Source organism: Octopus bimaculoides, chromosome 10 (genome assembly GCF_046866305.1).
Source record: "Octopus bimaculoides isolate indiv1 chromosome 10, ASM4686630v1, whole genome shotgun sequence".
Taxonomy (NCBI): domain Eukaryota; kingdom Metazoa; phylum Mollusca; class Cephalopoda; order Octopoda; family Octopodidae; genus Octopus; species Octopus bimaculoides.
In genome coordinates, this window is record NC_142937.1 from 48,093,602 (window position 1) to 48,118,086 (window position 24,485).

At 35.9% G+C, this 24,485-nt stretch overlaps 1 long non-coding RNA gene across 1 annotated transcript; it reads right to left on the reverse strand.

Annotated features, from left to right (window-relative positions):
• Nucleotides 1-17,112: 17,112 nt before the first annotated feature.
• Nucleotides 17,113-23,535, reverse strand: LOC128248899 (uncharacterized). Its single transcript, XR_008265050.1, has 2 exons — nucleotides 21,554-23,535; nucleotides 17,113-18,282 (listed from the first exon to the last, which is right to left on the reverse strand). It is a non-coding gene; the product is annotated as an uncharacterized LOC128248899 (long non-coding RNA).
• Nucleotides 23,536-24,485: the final 950 nt, after the last annotated feature.

Genomic DNA, 24,485 nt, shown 5'->3' on the forward strand with positions numbered 1-24,485 from the left:
TTCATTTGAATATTATGTTGCTATACGATTACTGATGTTGGGAACTGAATTACGTAAAATATTCTGCAGATAAGTGGAGGGATGGAACTTTTATTTATGTAAGACAATTTTTCACCTGACTTATGGTGAGGGTTAAATTTGTTTATATTTATATTCAGAGTAATGTCTAACAAATTAGCTATTGTAAGAAATAAAGCCTATTTTACTAAAGAGATTTATGCGATCTTTCTTAAATATATCTAGTCTATGTCCACTAAATTCCATGAAAATAATTCATCGCCTCTATAAATCCATACTCTTATTGTAGGAAATCTTTTATGTAAAAGGTTTGGGATAAACATTCTTTTGACACATGAACCCCATCAAATGCTCCATAAAGAAACATCAAATAATGTATTTGTGTTTGTTTTGTTATTTTGGAAAAGGTTTGTTTTTTTTTTTTAGTGGAGAGGGATTACCTAGAGGTATTAATTTTAAAAAATAAATAAAATAACTATTCTTTACATAATTATACTGATATTGGATACACAGATTCGTATGATGATACTTGTGGATACAAAAGCTTTGAGAAGAATGAGTAAGTGTCACAAGGATAAATGCTTGGAAACTGGCATAAACCGTTGAACCTCACAGGCAACTATGTTATGTTTCTTATTTTTATTTCTTACAAATTCTCCTTTAAGTTATTTTCCTTGTACCTTAAAATGCCCCCACTGTTATGCCAAGATTCCATTTAAACAAATAAATTTTAATTCACTTTAATATTCCGCTGGCAACTCTTGAACCAATCTATATAAGTATTGTAAATGAGAGGCGTTTGGCAAGTTTAACTGAAACACAACATGAAGTATTTCAACAAGTTTATTTTCCACTTAGAAATTCAATAGAATACTGTTCCATTGTTTGTTTGATTTATTTGGATTTTTTTTTTTTTTTTTTTTTTGGCTTAGATAAGATTAATCTCACGATGCTGAAGCCCATGAGAGAAATGACAAAGAATCACAAGACTTTATTGGAGACGACCCGCTCCAACTTATGTAAACATGAAAAATATGAGGGACATAGAAACGACAACGCTGACCATAATGACGATGGTTGATGGTGTGGTGGTCATGATGATAATATGAAGTTTAATAGTTCGAAATATATCCGTATTGCCCTTTGTCTTCCCACAGTATAATTTTGCAACATTACCTCTACCGCTAGGGTTTTGTTTTCTTTTTCCAACTGAAATGAACACTTCCATTAAGATTTTTTTTTTCCTGCGTGGCATTAAATCACCGTCCTTTAATACTCCAAAATCATGACATCTGAGTTATTTCCCTTAGCTCATTTTATTTCTTTTAATTTAGGCAATCTACATTTGGAAACGTAGGTGGGCCGGAAAGGTGGATAGACAGACATGCAGACCGACAGATAGATGGATGGATGGATGGACGGACGAATGCATGTGTTTGTGCTCGCGTGCAGGCGAGAGAACTGTTAATAAATTGGTGCTCGAACATAAAAACTTTGTGGTAATCATTATACCCCAGTTTCACAATTACTTCTAAGTCATCCTCTCCGTTTGAAATGCAGTAAAATAATTACTGATCCGTTAAAAACTACTAACGATGATATTGTTCACGAAACGCATGCTAAAATATTCTACTGGTGTCTATAGATGATGAATATACTCGTTTAACCAAGTTATGTAGAATAAACTGCTATATGCCTAAGTATAATTACTTGATCATTTGGGTGTGTATTTAAGAGAGCCACCCGAAACCTTCATTAGCAGATAATATTTGATTGGACACCCTTAGCCCACATTCGTTCATGTTATTTTCCTTTAGACTGAAGCTCCGTACCTTATATCTTAAAAACGTAAACTTATCATTATGTCTGCAGCGAACAAACAAAAAGTTGTGTGATATTGCTTTGTTGTTTGTTTGTTTGTTTTTTTCTTTAATTGTATTATATTTCTCTGGTGGAAAAAAAAAGCTTTTACTTTGAAAGAAAAACAAAACAAATATATTTCCTTTGGGCAATCCTTTGATTCTGGTACACGCCGTCATTCACTCACAAAACCTTCCCTCATGACATAAAGAGACTAAGCTGGAAAAATGTCAATGATGTCGCCTCACACCGACACTCTCTATACCAATACCGAAGGAACACCCCCATTTGTTTGTTTGTAAATTTGTCGGGGAACAAATTGCTAAAAATTGTTAGTAAATTCAGAATTTGGTAATAGTTCTGTTTACGGGCGTAAAAAAAAAGTTAATAAAAATTAAGGCGGGAGATAACTCATGAAAGAAGCAAAGGGAAGTAAGTCAACTTATTTTTAATCGTACTGCATTCGCAGGTGATACAGCATCTTAACAGTGAACAAATATTTTATTCTTCTCCACTGAATTACGCCATATAAACTCTTGCAAATACGAAACAAACAAAGCCTCTGAAGTATCGAATTGACGGCGTAATTTGCGCTAACATGCATCCACATGTTTCCGATATTTTATTCACCCGTAAGTGTATGCACCACCATTTAAAATTCCAATCTAATGATATGGTCGAAAGCCATCACTTACTATGTGACTCCCTGGCAGAAGCCATCGTTGAATTATTGCTGTCAAAGTCTGCTCAGAACGATCAGGTACTTCCACTAAGAAACATTTCTTAGAAACTCTCTATTCTGCCGAAGACCCACTCCTCCTTAATTTTTATTTACTTTTTTAAGCCCGCAAACTGAACAATTACCAGCTGTAAAATAATTTGGGCTAACTTTAACACCAAAACAAAAAACAAAGTGTAATAGGTATAAAAAAGATGTGTATTAAATGAATATCAAACAAAAATTTGCACCAACGAACCGGGGACGAGGACTTTCGGAAAATTCACAAAATCCGATTTCGGATCTTTTCCTTTTGGCCGGCACATAGGAAAAATAACTTTTTGTAACTAAACACTTTCAAATTTCGTATACTGGTAGAATGTGTCATCATTACATCATTTACTCTTGCCGTTTTTAAGAAAATTCTTTATTTTCGAATTATTTCGTGTTAAAGTTGTCGTATTTCAGTAATTTCAACCAATCAATGACGTCTATTGAGGTGAAAACAATTACTGCTGTGGTTTGTCAACAAGATGTTCTGGCGGTGTAAATTTACTTTGTCACTGTTATTTATGACATGGTTCGTGCGTTTGTACTGGTTTTAGCTTTGGGGTTCGGGTTTTAAAGTCAGGGTTAGGGTTTTAGGGTTAGGTTAGGGTTTTTTCAGCTACTATTTTCGGAAAGACATTTTTGCCTCCCTCCCCTCCAATTTCTTCATTTTTCACATTTTTCCGTAACTCTAACCCTAATCCTAAAACCTTAACCCTAACCCTAAAACCCTAACTCTAACTCTAAAACCCTATCCCTAACCCTAAAACCCCAAAGCTAAAACCAGTACAAACGCACGAACGATGTCATAAATAAGTGACAAATGAAATATATACCGCTGATAGTTTTTGTTGACAAACAATGGCAGTAATTTTATTCAAGGGTTTTCCCAAAATAGGCAATTTCGAAAATGTTAAAACAAAATGAAAATACTTCCAGAAACAAAATAAACTGAAAAAAATTTTTGAATAACTAATAACTTAATTGATTAAACTATATACACATGTATCTCAAATGTAAATATATCAGAAATAACAGTGACAGTAAATTTACACTGCCAGAACATCTTGTTGACAAACCACAGTAGTAATTGTTTTCACCTCAATAGACGTCATTGATTGGAAATTACTGAAATACGACAACTTTAACACGAAATAACTTCGAAAATAAAGAATTTTCTTAAAAACAGCAAGAGTAAATTTCCATGAAACATTTATTTTTAATTTATTCATATAATTAACCCGGGCGGAGATAAAGAATACGTGCACCACCCATTTCCTGATTTTGTTTTTTTTTTTAATTTCTTCGGATTTCTATGCTTTCAATATAGGAGAATACGATTATGAAAAAAAAAGTCACTTTTCAAATTTTTAATTTTGCCCCACCTCACTCCAGTTCTTCAATTTTTAACTTTTTTTAGAATATTTTTTAATCCTCTTAGAAAAATACAGACATTACGAATCTGGGGATTTTTTTTTTAATCATTTTAATTCTCCCTTCCCCTACCCACACATCACCTCCCTGATTTAAAAAAAAAATGAAAGCTCAGAATATTTCACGCATGCATAGAATTATCCTGAAATAGCAGACGTCAAAAATATCAGACTACAACCAGGAATCCCGACATGCTAGAAACAACAGCTAAATGACATTATTCCTGGAAAAACTTCCTCGCTTTCAAAAAAACCAAAAGTAAAACATTCGGAGATGATGGGTGGAGGTTGGTGAAGGGGATTTGAGTGTTTCTTGAAAAAAAAGAAAAGAAACATTCTTAGAGATTTGTAATCTCTATTTTTCTACGCAGATTAAAAAAAAATTTCAAAAAGACCTTCTGAGAGATTTGGGTATAGCTGGTGTAAATGTTTCGTCTTTAACTGTCCATGAAGCTGGCAGACCTGCCAGAAAGCCAGTACCTAGGTCAGTGGTGTCAAACTAATTTTAGTTTACAGGCCAGGTATCAACCCAATTTAATCTCAAGCGGGTCGGACCAGTAAAATCATGGCATAAGAACCTAAAAATAGCAACTTCAAAATTTTCCCTTTGTTTTAGTGTGAAAATGTACATTCTGAAAATGTTCATGTTTAAAGAACAATTTTATTTTGCAAAACATTGATATAGGTGCAGGAGTGGCTGTGTGATAAGTAGCTTACTTACCAACCACATGGTTCCAGGTTCTGTCCCACTATGTGGCACCTTGGGCAAGTGTCTTATAATATAGCCTCAGGCCTTGTGAGTGGATTTGGTAGACGGAAACTGAAAGAAGCCCATCATATCATCATTATCATCATCATCGTCGTTTAATGTCCGCTTTCCACACTAGCATGAGTTGGACGATTTGACTGAGGACTGGCGAACCAGATGGCTGCATCAGGCTCCAATCTGATCTGGCAGAGTTTCTACAGCTGGATGCCCTTCCTAACACCAACCACTCTGAGAGTGTAATGGGTACTTTTACATGCCACTGGCATGAGGGCCAGTCTGGCGGTACTGGCAACAGCCACACTCAAATGGTGTTTTTTACATGCCACCTGCACGGGAGTCAGTCCAGCGGCACTGGCAACAACCTTATTCGAATGTTTTGTTCACATGCCACCAGCACAAGTGCCAGTAATGTGAAGCTGGTAACAATCACGCTCAAATAGTGCTTTTTACATACCACCGGCATAGAAGCCAGACAGCTGCTCTGGCAGTGATCTCGCTTGGATGGTGCTATTAGCACTCCACTGGCATGGGTGCCAGTCATCGAATTTGGTTCAATTTCAACTTCACTTGCCTCAACAAGTCTTCGCAAGCAGAGTTTCGTGTCAAAAGAAGGAAAGATACGCATAAGTGGACTGGCTACACTGCTGGCAGAGGCCTTGGATTATGGTCTCACTTGCCTTGCCGAATCTTCTCACGCACAGCATATTTCCAAAGGTCTCGGTCACAAGTCATTGTGTCAGTGAGGTCTAATGTTCGAAGTTCATGTTTCACCACCTCATCCCACGTCTTCCTGGGTCTACCTCTTCCACAGGTTCCCTCAACCGCTAGGCTGTGGCACTTTTTCACACAGCTATCCTCATCCATTCTCGCCGCATGACCATACCAGCGCAATCGTCTCTCTTGCACACCACAACTGATGCTTCTTAGGTTCAACTTTTCTCTCAAGGTACTTACACTCTGTCGAGTATGCACACTGACATTACACATCCATTGGAGCATACTGGCTTCATTCCTTGTGAGCTTACACATGTCCTCAGCAGTCACGGCCCATGTTTCACTGCCATGTAGTATGGTTGTTCGTACGCATGCGTCATATAGTCTGCCTTTTACTCTGAGTGAGAAGCCCTTTGTCACCAGCAGAGGTAGGAGCTCTCTGAACTTTGCCAGGCTATTCTTATTCTAGCAGCTACACTTTCAGCACACCCTCCCTCACCACTGACTTGGTCACCTAGGTAACGGAAGCTATCAACTACTTCTAGTTTTTCTCCCTGGAATGTGGCAGAAGTTGTTCTCTGCACATTTTCAGTGTTTATTGCTCCTGAGCATCTGCCACATACAAAAACTATCTTCCTAGTTAGCCTTCCGTTGATATTGCTGCACCTCTTATGTGTGCATAGCTTGCACTGGGTACATTTTATAGAGTTTCTACCTACGCCTTTTCTACAGATCGAACAGGGCCATCTACCTGAAGGGGTTTGTGGTTTGTCTACCTTCCTACTTATTGGGACTTTGGTTTTAGCTAGGTTGATTCTAAGGCCCTTCACACACACACACACACACATATATATATATATATATATACACACACACACACACATATATATGTTTGTGTCTGTGTTTGTCCCCCACCACCACCATTGCTTGACAACCGATGCTGGTGTGTTTACATCCCCGTAACTTAGTAGTTCAGTAAAAGAAACCGATAGAATAAGTACTAGGCTTACAAAGAATAAGTCCTGGGTTCGATTAAAGGCGGTGTTCCAGCATGACCACAGTCAGATGACTGGAACAAATAAAAGAAAAAGTGAAAGTAGGAATGGTTAAAGAAGACTGAGTTATCACACTGCCTTGTAAATGTAAAAAATTTATAAATTAATAAAAACACTTTGAAAATCAGTTAAAAACACTTTTATTATTTTTTATCATTTATTTTCAATATGTTCCTGAAACTTGACATTTTCTCTCCTTCACAAGTACATCAATATCAGCTGTCAAATCCTGAGTAGCATCCAATTTCAGGATGTCATTTAGGTGCTTATGTGTGAGCCTTGAGCACTGCTTTGTTTTATCATTGCTCATTACAGAGAAAACTTGTTCACAAACATAGGTATCCCGAACATGCACAAAACTTTTGCAGCAAGGGCTGTCAATTTGGGCTACTTTGAAGATACTGATAAAATATGTCGAAGCCAACTGAAGTAAATTTGTTCTTCAAATCTGAATCACACTGCATGTCAGTCATTTCAAGTTTGATGTTAATGGACAGATCAGAGGCATTGATGTAAATCGCAAGCATAAAACTATGAAATCTGTCTCAAGTTCATCAAAAATCTGAAACCATTGCTCAAACTCTCGCAGCAGTCCCTTGATATTGTCTTTGTACCAATTCATGTCAACATTATCTGTGGTTGCAACCACATCTTTTAAACAAGGAAAATGAGCAGGGTTACCACCTGACAGTTGTGTCTCCCACAAAGTTAGCAGTATTTTGAAAGCATATGTGCATTCAAGTTGAAACTTGAATGCACATATGCTTTCAAAATACTGCGTGACAACGTTTTACGGCCTTGCAGCATTTTGTTCAGATTATTCAAGTGCTCTGTAATATCCACGATAAATGCTAAATCTTGCAGCCATCCTAATGATTGAAATTCTAACACTGGTTTGCCCTTTTTCTCTATGAACTGTTCAATTTCTTCTTGTAGATTAAAGAAGCGCTTCAACACAGCACCTTGGCTTAACCGCCTTACCTCAGTGTGATATGGCAAGCCATAGGTAATGTCTATATTGTTGTCTCTGGTGATTCAGACCTCTAGTTTGGATGAAATTAACAGTTCAGACAACCATTTCCATGACGTGATCCATTTTGAATGACTTGCAACACAATGACTCCTGGTGCAAAATGCAGTGAGATATCCAAAAATCATGTCCTCCATTTGCAGTCTGTATTTTCTCTCAGAACTGTGTCACAACACCTGTTACCTTCTCTCTGAACTGCATCACAACACCTGCTTTTTTCCTAATCAGTGATGGAATACTATCTGTAGCCACGCTGACAGCATAGGCCCAGTCCATTCCGGCCCTGTCCAGTGCTCCAATAAAAGAGATGAAAATGTCATTTGCTGTTGTAGTGTCCATCATAGGAACCAACTCCAGGAACTCTTCAGTGACGGTCAAAGTCTTGTCTACACCATGAATGAATATGGCCAGTTGTGCAACATCAGTAATGTCTGTGCTCTCATCAATTGCAACCAAAAATGCAATAAATGACTTTGTGCTTCAGTTGCCTGTCCAACTCTGCAGAAAGATCTGAAATCTTATCTGCCATAGTGTTGCTTGTCAAGCTCATGTTGGCAAAAGTTTGTCATTTCTCAGGGCATACAATTTCTGCAGCCTTCAGTATGCATGTTTTCACGAACTCACCTTCACAGTACGGCTTTGATGCTAATGCTATTTCTCTAGTAACAAGATAGCTAGCTTTTACTATTGCCTGACTGATATCTCAGCTTTGGATTAAACCAGACTGTTGTTTCTTCAGATACGCTAACAGTTTATTTACCTTCACTCTTCTCCTTGCAAGTTATTGTATTTGTTGGCGTGATGAATCTCATAGTGACACCAAATGGTATATTCCTTGAAGACTGAAACCTGCTGCAAACACACCAAGCACACAGGTTTCCCACTCACCGCCACAAATAAATAGGAAAAAGACCACTTTTCTTCAAATAATCTAAACTCTGTATCCACTTTTCTCCTTTTAGACAAGGACATTTTGGGTAAGGTAAAACAGAGCGAAATGTTGACCTAAAAAAAGAAAATTCATTGTTTGTCATTGAATAAATTTCCAAAAAATATATTTACTCCAATACAATAGTAAAACAAATCTTTAAATAATTTAAGGGAGTTTTTCTGTTAGAAATTGGATCATTGACACTATCATCAGTTATACCCAAACAGTCACCATTCACAATAATAAGTAAATATATAATATAATTTTTAGTTTTCAAAGTCATCTTGTGGGCCAGTTCTAGCCCACGGGCCGTATGTTTGAAAAAATGTAATATATTTGGATAAATCACATTTTGAAGTCCATGACTACAAGCCAATGGTTGTGAGATGGAGCAAACATGAGTCTCATCAGCCAGTGCACATTCAACAAGCGCCAAAACACGTTCCTTAATTAATATTTTGGAGTTGTTTGACTGCCGAAGGTCCAGGGCAGCTTATTAATGACTGGCGATAAATACAAGTCAATCCTACAAGCTCTCTGCACTTGGTCTGCTTAGGAGGTTGCTGTGTCCTAGCATATGTGCTGCTTCTTTTAGTTTTCGTATTTTCCAGTGGTATTCTCTGTCTATTATTTTAACTTTGTAGTGTGATGGAGGAAAAAGAACAGAAAAAGAAGCAAAAGAGACAAAGAAATACAGAGACCTTACCTGTTGACCGTGGTGGGATCAACGATCACTGACCAGGCGCTGTCTCACATTGAACTGTCTGCACGTGCTCTGTGTCCACGCATGCCCCCGTGGCTCTTCCACTGGCCCCTGCAGTCTTCACTTCCGTTTGCCTCACCTGCAATCCTCTCCACCAACACCACATAGCGCATCACAGCCCATAACACCACACGCCCTCCCCCCCCCGATCTACAGATCACTCAACCGACTTTCCCACTCACTCCTCACTCCCGAACTCACACCTTAATTGGTTTCATAATCAGCCAACCAGGGAGGAGGGTGCTGCTCCCTCTGTGGTCGCTGTGCAACCCCGGGACTGGCCTGAGTTCCTGGCAAATACATCGACCTGTTCGCCAGTCCACTTTACTTTCCCCAGGCAAGCATATGCTTCAAACATTCCTTCTGCAAAGGCCTCCATCAAGTGGATTTCTATTTTTTCCACACTAAGTTGGTCCCTTTCTTCCATTTCTAAGTATAGTGCCAACGCCGAACCATCTAGGTACAGCGGTAGAAAACTCGCTAAGTTATCTATCCCATGGAGCTTCGCAACCAACTTCATCTTCTTTAACCATGCGACTACATCCGTGTCACTGCAAAATGGTTTCACCATATCATTCAAAATACGGACTACACTCATCATTGTTTTTTTTTTTTCGTTATGGGCCAAAATAGCTTGTAGTGTGATGGAGAAAAAGACAACAGAAAAAGAAGCAAAAGAGACAAAGAAATACAGAGACCTTACCTGTTGACCGTGGCAGGACCAGATAAAAATACAACCTTTTAGACGCACCGTCTCTCATCGAACTGTCCATGCATGCCCCCGTGGCTCTTCCACTGGCCCCTGCAGTTTTCACTTCCGTTTGCTTCATCTGCAATCCTCTCCACCAACACCACATAGCTCATCACAGCCCATAACACCACAAACACCACAAACTTCATCCCACAGGGGGAGGTGGGATGAAGTTTAAAAAATAGCATATGGGAACTGGTATTAAGGAAGGATAGGAAAATATTAGATTTATAAGCCCTAAAATTCACTCCATAATTGTCCACAGTAAGATTCCAAGTTCGATTCCAGGCAGTGACCTGAATAACAATAATAATAACATTGAACCCAGGTTCGAAATTTTCCCCAAGACACCTGATGAAAGCTGGAGGGTATATCAGCCAAAACGTTGTGTAAACAAGAAACAAGATGTATGTACCTGCGAAGGGAACTTTGTCACTTCGTTCAGGGTTGCCCATCTCAGGTACATCTGATCGACAAGAGTCAACAAACTCGAAAGATCGATGTCTCAGATCCTTGAGAGCATGTGACACTGAACAAATGGGGTGTTTTCACACGTTTTACCACAAGAGAGAATTTTTCTCCACGGTAACTGCAGTATATTTGCCTTTAGCAGTTGAAATATGTGACAAACATATTTCAACTAACCTAAATTGGGATTATAAGTAAACACTGCTTAGCGCATTTACTCCGATATATATATTTATTTATTTATTTATGGGTTTCAGCCAAGTGGCTGTGGTCATGCTGGAGCACCACCGTGACTTTCTGTCTTTATGCTGTGCTCTCTTCACGTTCCTTGCATGGCTCTTCTCCTCCACCTGATATAGTCCAATCAAGAGTTTTGATGGCACATCGCTGCCCTAAACTGTGTCTCATTTCGAGCCATTGGTTCGTCTGGTATCGTGGAGAGGAAAGCGTTGAGTTTTGTCTTGAAGACCTCTATATCCATGTCTTGCAGGTCTCTCAAATGTTTTGGCAGGGCATTAAAGAGCTGAGGTCTTCTGAAACCGAGGCTGTTGCAGTACCTCGTTCTTATGTGAGATGCAGTGGACGGCACCTTTGGTACCATGCAGTGGCGACCTGTGCAGGCATTCTTGTGGTACTTGATGCCAAAGTTTGGCACCAGTCGTTCCAGTATTTTCCATATGTATATTATTACATATCTCTCCCGCCTGCGCTCCAGGGAGTAGAGACCTAGTGCCTTCAGTCGCTCCCTGTAGTTCATCTGTTGGACTGTGGCGATCTTTTTTGTATAGTGACGCTGAATTGCCTCGAGTTCTGCTGTCCGCTTGATACTGTGTGGTGACCACAACTGAGAGCAATAGTCTAGGCGGCTCAGAACAAATGTCTTCCATAGAGTCAACATGACTATATATATATATACATATTAGATAGATAGACAGACAGACAGACAGACAGACAGACAGACAGACAGACAGACAGACAGATAAAACATACTTGGAAGAGGATGCGTGGTGTTCAAGCATATAATAATATAAATAATATATATATATATATATATATTATTTATATTATTATATGATTGAACACCACACATCCTTTTCCAAGTTTTATCTTAATAATTCTAAAGCGACACTCTATTCTTCCAATTAATTTTTTGTCGTTTTCTCTCTTCCTTTCTCTTATTCTTTTATCTTCTCTTCTCCCACTAATCTATCTTTTTACTCTTTCATTTTCTTCCTTCTTTTCTCTTATTTTTTACCTCCTCTTCTTCCACTATTCTATCCTTTTACTCTTTTGTTTTCTCTCTTCCTTTCTTTTATTCTTTTACCTCCTCTTTTCCCTCTCTTTTTTTTCTCTCTTAACCTATCTCAAAATCTTTTCCTATCCCCTTCACATTTCTTTGTCTATCACTCTCTCTCCCTCACTTTTCCTCCTTTGCTCACGTGGCTCCCACATGACCATCAGCCATTTTTCTTTCTTCTCCTAACTTGTGTTTCATTCTTTCTTCCTGTTGTAGCTGGACAAGGAAGATGTATTCTTATCTGTCACCTGTCCAAGCTTCTTTCTTTGCGTTTGCCACCACAACTTCGTTTAGGTTTAGCAGCCCTTCCTATTTGTTTTCACTGTCCTGTTTTTGTCACCAATTTTGACCCTCTGCAAAATCCCAAATTTTATTTAATTTGCTTTGTGGGGGTAACTGTTTTACCGAAGGTGTATCTTGTCGTGAATTGCTCGAAATACAGATTAGAAAAACAGCCGACAACTGATGAAGGGGTGTTCTTTGTGTTGTTTGTCTTGTTTTTCATTTGTTTCTTTTGTTGTTCACAAAAGAAGTTCATATTCCATGTCCTCGTACTTCATATGTTTTGTTGTTTACATTTTGAGATAACCCATGCCTACATATATATACATATATATGTATACATGTAAGTATGTCGTATATATATATATATATATATATATATATATATATATATATATATATATATATATATTATTTATATTATATATATATATATATATAGATATATATATATACATATATATAAATGGATGAATGAATTATCCTTTCTTTACAGTTAACATGGAAAATTCAATAAACAGTTACCAGGGTAGCAAAATTCATGCAAGTAACAAAGATGTAGTGACCCATTCAAAGGTACAAACTCCATGTTAATGTGAAGTAATTTGTATAGTATAAGTAAATAAATGGAGTTAAACGCAGATATTATTCAAATGCTTTTACTTTCAACATATGTTTCGAAGACAACATTGGTTTTATTCCAAAGGAATAAACGGTGTATATTATATATATATATATATATATATATATATATATATATATATATAACTGGAACAATGAGCTTAAATAGCACCCATCCTACATCCCCTTACAAGAAGACCAACACAACTCCAACTAAAACATAAGGCTTTCTTTACCTATTGCTACTATTACACCACCACATATATTACACCCACTAATTACTTCTCCTACATTTCGCACACCACAAACTTTGAACATACTCTTCAACATTCTGATGAGATCTGCCAAACCACTGGCTTGATCGAAACGTACGTAAATGATTATTGCATAATATACAAAATGACTCACTACATAACCTCAACCTCCACAATGACTCATTACACAACCTCCACGTAATAAAACAACGGCTATCTAGTCCAACAATAATGCTTTTTCTTGTATTTGTTGCTCCATTCTCCACATAAATATATATATATATATATATCATCGTTTAACGTCCACTTTTCCCTTATGAGGTTTTTCACGCTAACTACTTGATAAATTCTTACAAAGACTTTATCCTATAATTGAATTATATGTATATATATATATATATATAGATCTTACTGTGTGAGTATCGGTTCGGTAACATGAAACCTCAAGTGGTGAATGAATATTTCAGCTAATAATAAATGTTTTAACCCTAACCTATTTCAGAAAACTAAATAGCTTAATTCCTTGTGAAGTTAGCATGTTAGAGTATTAATAGTTTCTTTAACACTTATCAAAGTAGCACAAATATGCAAATTGTTCCAGCAGTTTTATGTAAACTGTGATATATTATCCATATGTTATAAGCTATTCATTGTATCTCTGCTTCTCTCCCTCTTCCTCTTTGTGTGTGTGTGTGTGTGTGTGTGTGTGTGTGTGTGCACGCGCACGCATAAACTTATGAATATGGCATCAGAGTATTCTGTAAAAGAGAAAAAATGTGAAAAAACTACAGGAAAAGACTTCCTGCTGAGTATCTAGGTCTTTCATGTTTAGAAGAGCTGAAGGAATCTATGCAATTCAGATCCACTTAACTGTGAAGTATGAATACAAGTCCACTTTTCTAGTTCAGTTAGAAAAAATGGGTGCAGGTATGGCTGTGTAAGAAGTTCGCTTTAATACTAAGTGGTTTCAGATTTTATCTGATTGTGCAGTGCTTTAGACAAGTGTTTTCTACTGTAATCCTGCAAGTTAAATTTGGTTAACAGAAACTGTGTGATAGCCTGTCAGAGGGATAGTTCATGACCTTGGTTGGTATATTTAACTTATCGTCTAGTTTAACAACAGCAGCAGCAGTAGCAATGGTGATGACACTGCACCACTGCTGCCATCTCACCCACCTCTTCCAACTTGGCACTTGGGTGCCTTTAGCTGAGTCCACTCTTGTAAGCATTCAGTTTAGGTTTCTGCTCTAGGGATAGTATCCACTTATCAGTCTCAGAGACCCCAAAAAAGGTCACAGATGCTGTCATTCCTCTTCTGACTAAGCCATTAAAAACCTAGTTAAAAAATGATTTGCACTCAAGACAAAGTGATCCATAGCCCATCTCCATAACCTTACAGCCATTGAGCCTAAAGTGTATTAGTTATGATAAACAGTTTCCAAAAGGTAGGTCCCAACATACCTGTCTACCTAACTGCTTCAACATCATCAGCCATAAAAACCATGCCAAAACAAACCGTGGAGTTTGGTGAAGTCCTCTGACTTGCCAGCTCCTGTAAAACAGACGTTAAATGATGATATTGATGATGACAGTGTTTGTGTCTCCTTGTCTTGACATTGTGTAGTGTAAATGAATGAATATCTTTTATTTCCAATATTCTGCAAAAACATTTCTGACCATGGGGAAATATTATCTTACTTGAAAAATGAAAAAGGTTAGTGACAGGAAGATCATCTGACCTATGCAAGCATAAAAAAAGTGAATGTTGATATCAATGTTTGTAAATGAGCACTGTCACATAAACAATGTTGTTCATTTCCAGATTTCAATGGAAAACATATCTGGCCATGGGATATATTACCTTGATTGGAAACAGGTGAAGATTGGTCTCAGAAAGGGCATCTGGTTGTAGAAAATTTGTCTCAACAAATTCCATCTGACCCATGTAAGTATGGATGTGTGGATGTTAAATGATAATGATCAAAAGCATCAAAAGTAACTTTATGGGACATAGTGCATCCAACTTCAAATTATCATTGAACACTGCTTCAGCACATCTGCTGCTCCTATTCTTCTGCTAATGTAACATGTTGTTATGTCATCAATGGTGGCATTCAATGTCAGTGTGAATGTACTGTGAGTGAGCTGTTTTACCTTCAGGCAATAGAGTGGCAGCAATACACGAAGAGGTAGCAACCTACCTCAACAATCTTCCCATGTTGTCTCACTTCAGCCAGTAGTAAGTTTATCAGAAAAGATTTCCTTGTCCCTCCAGGTGCATCATGAAAGAAAATTTCATCCTTTCCCTGAATATGATTGACAATTCTATTGAAGCCTCTCTGTTAATAATCAAACAGATTAGGCTCACTTTCAGCTAAAAATTGTGCCTGAGAATTAGCATCATTGTAGGGTTCACATTGAACTTCAGGTGATGAGTCATTCCCTTGAAACTAGTTACCATGAAACAAGTCAAATCTATGTAACTCATTTCCACTGACTATTGTTGTATTTAATGCTTATAAATTATATTTAGGTCTTGTGTAAGCTTTAGCTAAAGATCACTGGGTGGTCCACATGTTTTTGAAGATACTATAAAGAAGCTTTGCAATACAAAGGTGATTGTAAAACAAGTTTCCATTACTGAGCATCATTTTGTAACAGGCTCATCTGAAACATACATCTCTGTATTTAGTACAAATGTGACTATCCAATGTTTAAAGCTGGTGGAATGATTTAGGCCCTCTGACTTCATTTATGAGCATCATTAAGCAGAAACATACTTGCTGGCTGTGATGAACAGTATAGCCATTTTCCAAAGTGTAAACAAATGTAACGTATCTATAGCTTTCAACAGGAGATCCTATTTCCCTTCTGGATCATTTTGGCAAAGATACTCTAAGTGTACCTACTGCTCTATGGAGCTAGCACTTGCTACATTGCATTTGTAACATGGTACTGATATACAGCTGCATGTAGCAGGATATAAATGGTATTTATCAGAAAGATGATATGACTGTGTGGTTGTTGAATAAGTAAAAGGTTTATCAACACATTCTTTTAATGTATGTTTGCATCAATACCAATTTTAAACATGCACATGTAGCATGCACTAGCTCCAAAGAGCAGTAAGAACACTTACAGAAGTTTTGCCAAAATGGTCCAGCATGGACTAAACAGAACAAGAGGATACATGTTGATGAAAGAGTCGCTAAAGAAGTCATAAATGTATGATGAAAGATTTCCAGACAATGGACATAAGATATAATAAGAACAATAATAAATAAGTGAAGAACAAATATATAATGAGTGTGTTTATTAGGCAAGAAAAAAAAATGACCATTCCGGAATATAACAATATCTGTTTCAACACTGGATTTCAGATCAAGAATCTTGCAAGACAAATTCATATATATATATATATGTGTGTGTGTGTGTGTGCATATACATATATGTGTGTGTGTGTGTATGTATGTGTGTATGTGTGTGTGCGTGTGCGCATTTGTGTGCGTGTGTATATATATATATATATATATATATATAAATATATATATATATATATATATATATATATATATATATATATATATAAATATATATATATATATATATATATATATATATATATATATATATATATATATATATATATATATATATATATATATATATATATATATATATATAGGTTTAGATTTAGATTCAAGATTGAATATGGTACTTATGCGTAGGCACCAGAATATCGTATGGTATGGTATTATACAAAAACCATTCCAAAAGGATAGGTGATCAAAAAATCAAAATAAGCAACACGGATTTCAAAGATGATTGCAGTACGCACGTTTCATGCTACTCCATTTATTTAAGTAATGCGAGCATTACATTAAATGCAATATGAAGAGCAATCTTCATTTTCGTGCAGCTGAAGATTGCTCTTCATATTGCATTTAATGTAATGCTCGCATTACTTAAATAAATGGAGTAGCATGAAACGTGCGTACTGCAATCATCTTTGAAATCCGTGTTGCTTATTTTGATTTATATATATATATATATATATATATATGGAGAATTCACAAAAAAACAAAAGACGAAGACAGGTGGTGTAGACAACAAAAAAGATGTATTAGTTTAATGCTCAAGAAGTGAAAAAGTCTTTAATTTTTGAGCTTATGCTCTTCCACAGAAAGGAACACAGAAAGAAACAAGGAGAGAAAATAAAAAATGTGTAGTGGCTAGTGATACACATACTGGGTCAGCCCATGAATAATGTGTTTTTTTTTCAATTGCATGAACTAAGAAGTTGGAGGGGGACGGGATAAACTACCTGCCTCAACTTGCTATAAAGGCAGGAGGTAATTTTTACCTAATACTTATTTTTAGTGCAAGGCTAGGTTTGAAGAGGGCAGTTCAATTTTAACAGTTATTTTTTCAAAGCTATAATGGAAGTGACAAAGGAGTATATTTGGCTTTATGAATTCAATAAAGGCAACAATGCAATGGAAAGTGCAAGGAATATTAATGCAGTATATGGAGATCGGACAATAAGCGTAAGCCAACGTCAATGGTGGTTCCAGAAATTCGAAGGTGGAAACTACAGCCTAGAAGATGAGCTTCATCCTGGAAGATCTGAGAGATCTCAATGAAGATGTCCTGCAAATCCTATCATAACTGTTGAGGAACTAGCAGAGAAGCTTGGATTTGATCATTCAACCATTTATCAACACCTACGTGCCATCAGAAAAGTCAGCAAATTGGGTCAACAGCTTCCTCACAAACTTTCTGTGTCTAATTGAGTGCAGAGGGTGAATGTGTGCTCTTCTTTGCTGTCACGTCTCAAGAATGAATCTGTTTTGGACCGAATAGTGACTGGTGATGAGAAATGGGTTCTCTATAAAAATGACAAGCATCGAAGACAGTGGGGAGGGAAAGGAGAAACACTGGCACCCCAAGCTAAAGAAGGTCTTCACCACATAAGGTGTTGTTATCTGTTTGGTGATATATGACAAGTTTAGTCCACTTTGAACTTTTAAACCCAAACCAAATGATAACAAGGGAGATATACTGCGAGCAGATTAAGTGGCTTAAGTCAGTGCTGAAAAAAAAATGACCATCTTTGGTTTCAAGATGAAAGGTGTTCTTCCACATACAGTGAGGAGGACATTCCAAAGACTAGAGCAGATTGAATGGGAAATGATGCTCCATCCACTATATTTGCCAGACATCGTCCCATCTGATTATCCTTTATTCCGCAGTCTTCAAAATGATTTGCACTGAAAAAGAATATGAATTCTGTAGATAAAGTCAGAAGAGTACTGAAAAAGAATTTTTTGGAATTTTCAAAGAGGGGCCTTTGCAAGTCTACCAGACAACTGGAAGAGCATTGTAGAAAATGAAGGAGAGTATTTTATATTAAAAAATAACTTTGTATATCTTAATTTTGAAAAATAAAAGCAATATAAAAAATTGCATTATTTATGGGATGACCTAATATATACAGTGGGGGGAAATAAATATTCGTACATGTCAAAATTCTTTATTTATTTAATTTCTAATGAACATAAATGAGATATACCAATACTATATTTGCATACACATACATAAACTAAGAATATGCAAAAGAAACTAATAAATTATAGTAACTAATGAATTTATATACAAATATAAATATTTAGGGGTGAAAAAAGTATTCGTACAGAACATAAATAACTGATAATTCTGATTTAATACTTCGTAGCATAACCATTATTCAGTTCCACTTCAACCAATCTCTTCTTGTAGTTCTTAATCAATGACTCGCATGTTTCTTTAGGAATTTTTTCCCATTCTTCTTGACAAATTTTTTTCAAATCTGGAATGCACATTGGGGCTCTAGAATGAGTTTTAATTTTCAAATAACGCCACAAGTTTTCAATGGGGTTCAAGTCAGGTGACTGGCTTGGCCATTCTAATAATTTTATATTGTGATTCACAATCCATTTTTGATAAACTTCGCCATGTGCTTAGGGTCATTATCCTGTTGTAAAACCCACCCTTCACAAAGCTGGAGCTTTTCTACAGAGTCCCATTAATTATTGTTCAAAATATTTTGGTACATCTCTGCATTCATTCTACCATCTATCACATGTAAATTGCCAGTGCCATTTGCAGAGAAACAAACCTACACAATGATGTTGCCACCCCCAAACTTTACAGTAGGAATTGTGTTTTTCGGCAAATAGGTGGTACCATCTTTCCTCCAAACATGGCTCCGCGAATTTCGTCCAAACAATTCAATTTTCGACTCGTCTGTCCATAGAACATTTTCCCAGAATGTATCAGATTTATTTTTATGTTCATAAACAAATTTTAAATGGGCATCTCTATGCCTTTTAGTCAACAGTGGAGTTTTTCTAGGAGAGCATGACTTCAGTTCATTTCCTATGAAATTCATTGCTGATTGTTCGTAGTGTAACACTAGTCCCTGAAGCTAACAAATCTTCTTGCAACTCCTTTCTGGTGATCATTGCGTTTTTATCGACACTTCACTTCATTTTTCTTAAAGATCTAGGGGAAATCTTGCATGGTGCACCGAATCTTATTCTGTTTTCAACAGTTCCCAATTTTTTAATATCTTTGAATAAATGAAGATATGGTAGAAAATGGAATTACAAAGGGTCTCAGATATTTTCCTGTAAATTTTACCTGCTTTCCACTGTTCAATAATTAAGTTTTTCACTGAATTTGCGAGTTCTTTACTTTTCTCCATTATTACGACACTACTTTATGTTGTTTCAGTGCTGAATGAAGAAGCTAGTGTTTTGATACTTAAAAATGACCACTGATAAGATTATTGGAACAAACGAGAAAGTTCTAGTAAAAAAAAAATTTTTTTAACAGTATTTTGTGGCATAGAAAGTCATAAATTTATTCTGTACGAATACTTTTTTCACCCCTAAATATTTATAATTGTATATAAATTCATTAGTTATTATAATTTATTAGTTTCTTTTGCACATTCTTAGTTTATGCATGTGTATGCAAATATAGTATTGGTATATCCCATTTATGTTCATTAGAAATTAAATAAACAAAGAATTTTGACATGTACGAATATTTATTTCCCCCCACTGTATGTATATATATCATCATCATCATCATCATCGTTTAACGTCCGCTTTCCATGCTAGCATGGGTTGGACGATTTGACTGAGGACTGGTGAAACCGGATGGCAACACCAGGCTCCAGTCTGATTTGGCAGAGTTTCTACAGCTGGATGCCCTTCCTAACGCCAACCACTCAGAGAGTGTCACCCGCACGAAAACGGCCACGCTCGAAATGGTGTCTTTTATGTGCCACCCGCACAAGCCAGTCCAGGGGCACTGGCAACAATCTCGCTCGAAAATCCTACAGGAGCCAGTCAGGCGGTACTGGCAGTGGCCACACTCAAAATGGTGCATCTCATGTGCCACCCACACAAGAACCAGTCCAGGGGCACTGGCAACGATCTTACTTGGCTTGCCGGGTCTTCTCACACACAGCACATTTCCATATATATATATATATATATATGACAACAAAAAACAGTCCTCCATATTCTACCAAGGACCAACATGGAGGTAACCTGGGTCAACTTGACATCCGCATCTTCTCCAAGTACCCAAAGGCCCCAACACTCAGACAAATATGGGATTACGTCTTCATAAATGAAACTTCCCCAATACTAAACAGGAAATATACATAGTAGATATCATACCCCATACCCACAGTTTACACAGGTAGAGTAGAATAGTTAGTGGGCTGTTATGTAGATAGATGTATGTATGTGTGTGTGAGTGTATGTATATATATATATATATATATATATATATATATAGATTGATGTATGTATGTGTGTGTGGGTAGGGGTATGAATATATATATGTATATGCACATGTATGTAAGCCTGTGGATATGAAAGTAAACAGATCAACACACAGATGGATAGTTACATAGGTTATATGAACAAACAAGCACGCATACGCAAATGACTACTGAAACACATGACCATATATACACACACTTTATTTCAAACAAGGACACATATGGAGACACACGTTCACACATATGAAGATGCACATCCATACATACAAACACGGTACATAGTTGCAAAACACACACACACACACACACACACACACACACACTCAGACATGCACACGCAAGGAGACAGCGGTACACACATATACAAATATACACACGCACATACATAAAAACACACAAACACAGACATGCAAACACATGAATATGCAGAATACATACATACAAATGTACACACATAAATAGATACATATGCACACACACACACACACACACACACACACACATACATACACACATGTATACATACATGCATGCATGTATAGGCACACACACATACACATACACACTGATCCACACACATGTGCACAAACAAACAAAAAGGAATGCAGTGTGAGTAACGGACAGAATCAAAACTACTGAAAAAGTTGTCAGACGCAACAAAAATTTTAGAAAAATAAAAAAGAAATAAGTGGAAATTTTACCGGTGAGTGTGTTAAATTATAAGGCACCAAAAGAGAATGACTCTCCCCAGACACAACAGAATATGCTTCAACACACGAACTCACATAAAGAATCCTGCAAGCCAAATCCCAAAACAAAATATATATATATATATATAATGATATATATGTGTATACATAATTAAAAATAACATCATTATAAAAATAACAACCCTATCAGTGGCCAGCATGTAATAAGAACCATTATCATCATCATCATCATCGTTTAACGTCCGCTTTCCATGCTAGCATGGGTTGGACGATTTGACTGAGGACTGGTGAAACCGGATGGCAACACCAGGCTCCAATCTAATTTGGCAGAGTTTCTACAGCTGGATGCCCTTCCTAATGCCAACCACTCAGAGAGGTAAAAATTAATATAGATATAATTATAACGTTGGTGCTGTTTCTCAGTACACTTAATTATAATTATATGTATATAATTATATATCTATATTAATTATTACCTATAAGGATTTTATTATATGCTGGCCACTGATAGGACCGTTATTTTCATAATGATTTTATCCTTAATTATGTATACACATATATATATATAATTTATTCACTCCGATCATTATATCCACTGCGGTATTATTTTGATCAAATAAGCACATGGTTGACATGAATAATGGGATTTGCCTCGTATATACGTGTGTATATATGTATATATATATATATATATATAAGTATATATTATATAGAAAAATGCGAGCAAGAGAAATAATATTCTTAAGATTATAAATCTGGAAAATTACAGGACAAATTATTACATTTGGAAAAGTTCAGGACAAGTTATTACATCTGGTAAGGTACAGAACAAGAAATTTTTTACTTAAAATATTGCAGCTAAGGATAAAATTTTAAATTAAATATTTAGATTTAGAAAATACCAACTTTTATTAAAACTAAAAATTTTATTACAAGTTATTGCTTCTATAATTTATTGCTTGTTACTTCTATTAAAAATAAAAAATAACTTAAATATTTTTTGCACTTAAAAAACATTCATTTTTAATTATTAATCAATAATTAGAAATTTGAAAATAGGTTATAAGAAATAATGGTAGTACATACTTAGTACAATAAGTAGAATAATACAAAAATTAATTATATATTACAGTAAAATCTACCTATAACAACAAATTCACAGTAAAATTTGCTCGAGTTATTGCCAAGACTTCACATTTTTAGTCTTGAACAATGCCTATTTTTTACATAATGAATTTGCCTACCATACATACTATTCTACTTTGCATAAAACTTTAGCTATATTGGTACTCCTGGCTCTCATATTTTAAGTATTCTAGTGTGCTGATATTTTAACAAAATAATAGTACCTTCTCTAATTATAATGTTACTTTGTAAATTAAAATCAAATAGTTTTTTTTAATATTCAAATTTTATCCTTAACTGCAATATTTTAAGTAAAAATTTTCTTGTTCTGTACTTTACCAGATGTAATAACTTGTCCTGAACTTTTCCAGGTTAATAATCTTAAGAATATTATTTCTCTTGCTCGCATTTGTAGGCAGCACTAATTGAAACAGATTCGCAAGTCCACAGAAATATTCGTTGGTAGTCAACGACGGTTATCTCTCCTGATCGAACAATCTAGAATATTTCAGAACATTCCAGGCAAACATGGTTAACTCCTACTTCGCTAATTTACCAGAGGCATAACTGGAGGTCGCTAGTAGCACATCGCCTATTTAAGCGTGAACACCCGTTCAAAACAACCTCTCTTCACTAACTGCTTCTTCGAGACGCGACAAGGTCCACCGCGATCACAAGAGAGCCAGGCACATGAATTCAATATTTAATTTCCTACCAGTAGCTCGCCATGGTATTCTACGCCTAGTGCCAGTGGAAAAGTAAATCTCGTAGTTTGATTCACTTCTATTTACTCACTGTACGCGTTCATTTGTCACGCATCTGAACAAAACTTTGAACTTGAAGTTATTCGCACAGAACGAGTGTTGTCGCTATTTATTGCCCAAAGGTATTTCATTGTTATTGGATTAATGATTCAGTTCAATTATTAAAGTGTTGACGTTTTTATTAGCAACCTTCCTCGCTAAATATCTTTCCGTCTAATTCATGTTTTTTCCAGGCTATGCTATTATGCTAATAAATAATATGTCAAATGTGTCAATTAGCGGTGTCGTTCATAATTTTTTTTCCTTACCTTAATGATGCTGGTGACATATATTAAAAGTCCTCGAGAATTATATTCATAAAAGTGTAGAACTATATTATTACCCTCAAATTTGAGAAACAAACACTCATAACTTTTTTCTTTTTAAACTTCATTGCATGAGATTGATACCATGAAATTCTTCGAATTGAATTCTATCATTTAAGTTTAATTAAAATATAGTTTGTTTTTGAAATAAAGAAATTAATTATACTTCAATCCAATTTTCTGCCTTACTTATACTTTTTTCATGATATTTTACCTCATAACTTTTTTGATACAAATTTTTGTTGCATGGGACCAAAACTATGAAATGCTTCACGCTTTCTTCTACCATTGAAGCTAAGATAAATATATTTTGCTTTTAAAATAAAAAAGTTATTTAGATCTAAACTTGATTGGTGGCGTTACTTACTCTCCTATAACGTGCTACAAATTTTGATGTACCAAATCTAAATTTTTTTAATGCCAAAATGTAGCTAGAGACCAGTGCTCTTCATAAATGTTAACGGTGTTCCATTTGGTTAAGAATTGAATTAGCGACAAGCTCTGAAGATGCTGCGTGTGAGTATATTGCGGCCTTAAGAATACTGTTATTCGACTACTACCAAAGTTGAATGATATGTACGTATTTGTATGGGTATGTATGTATGTGTATATATATATATATATATATATATATATATATATTTATATATATATATATATATATATATA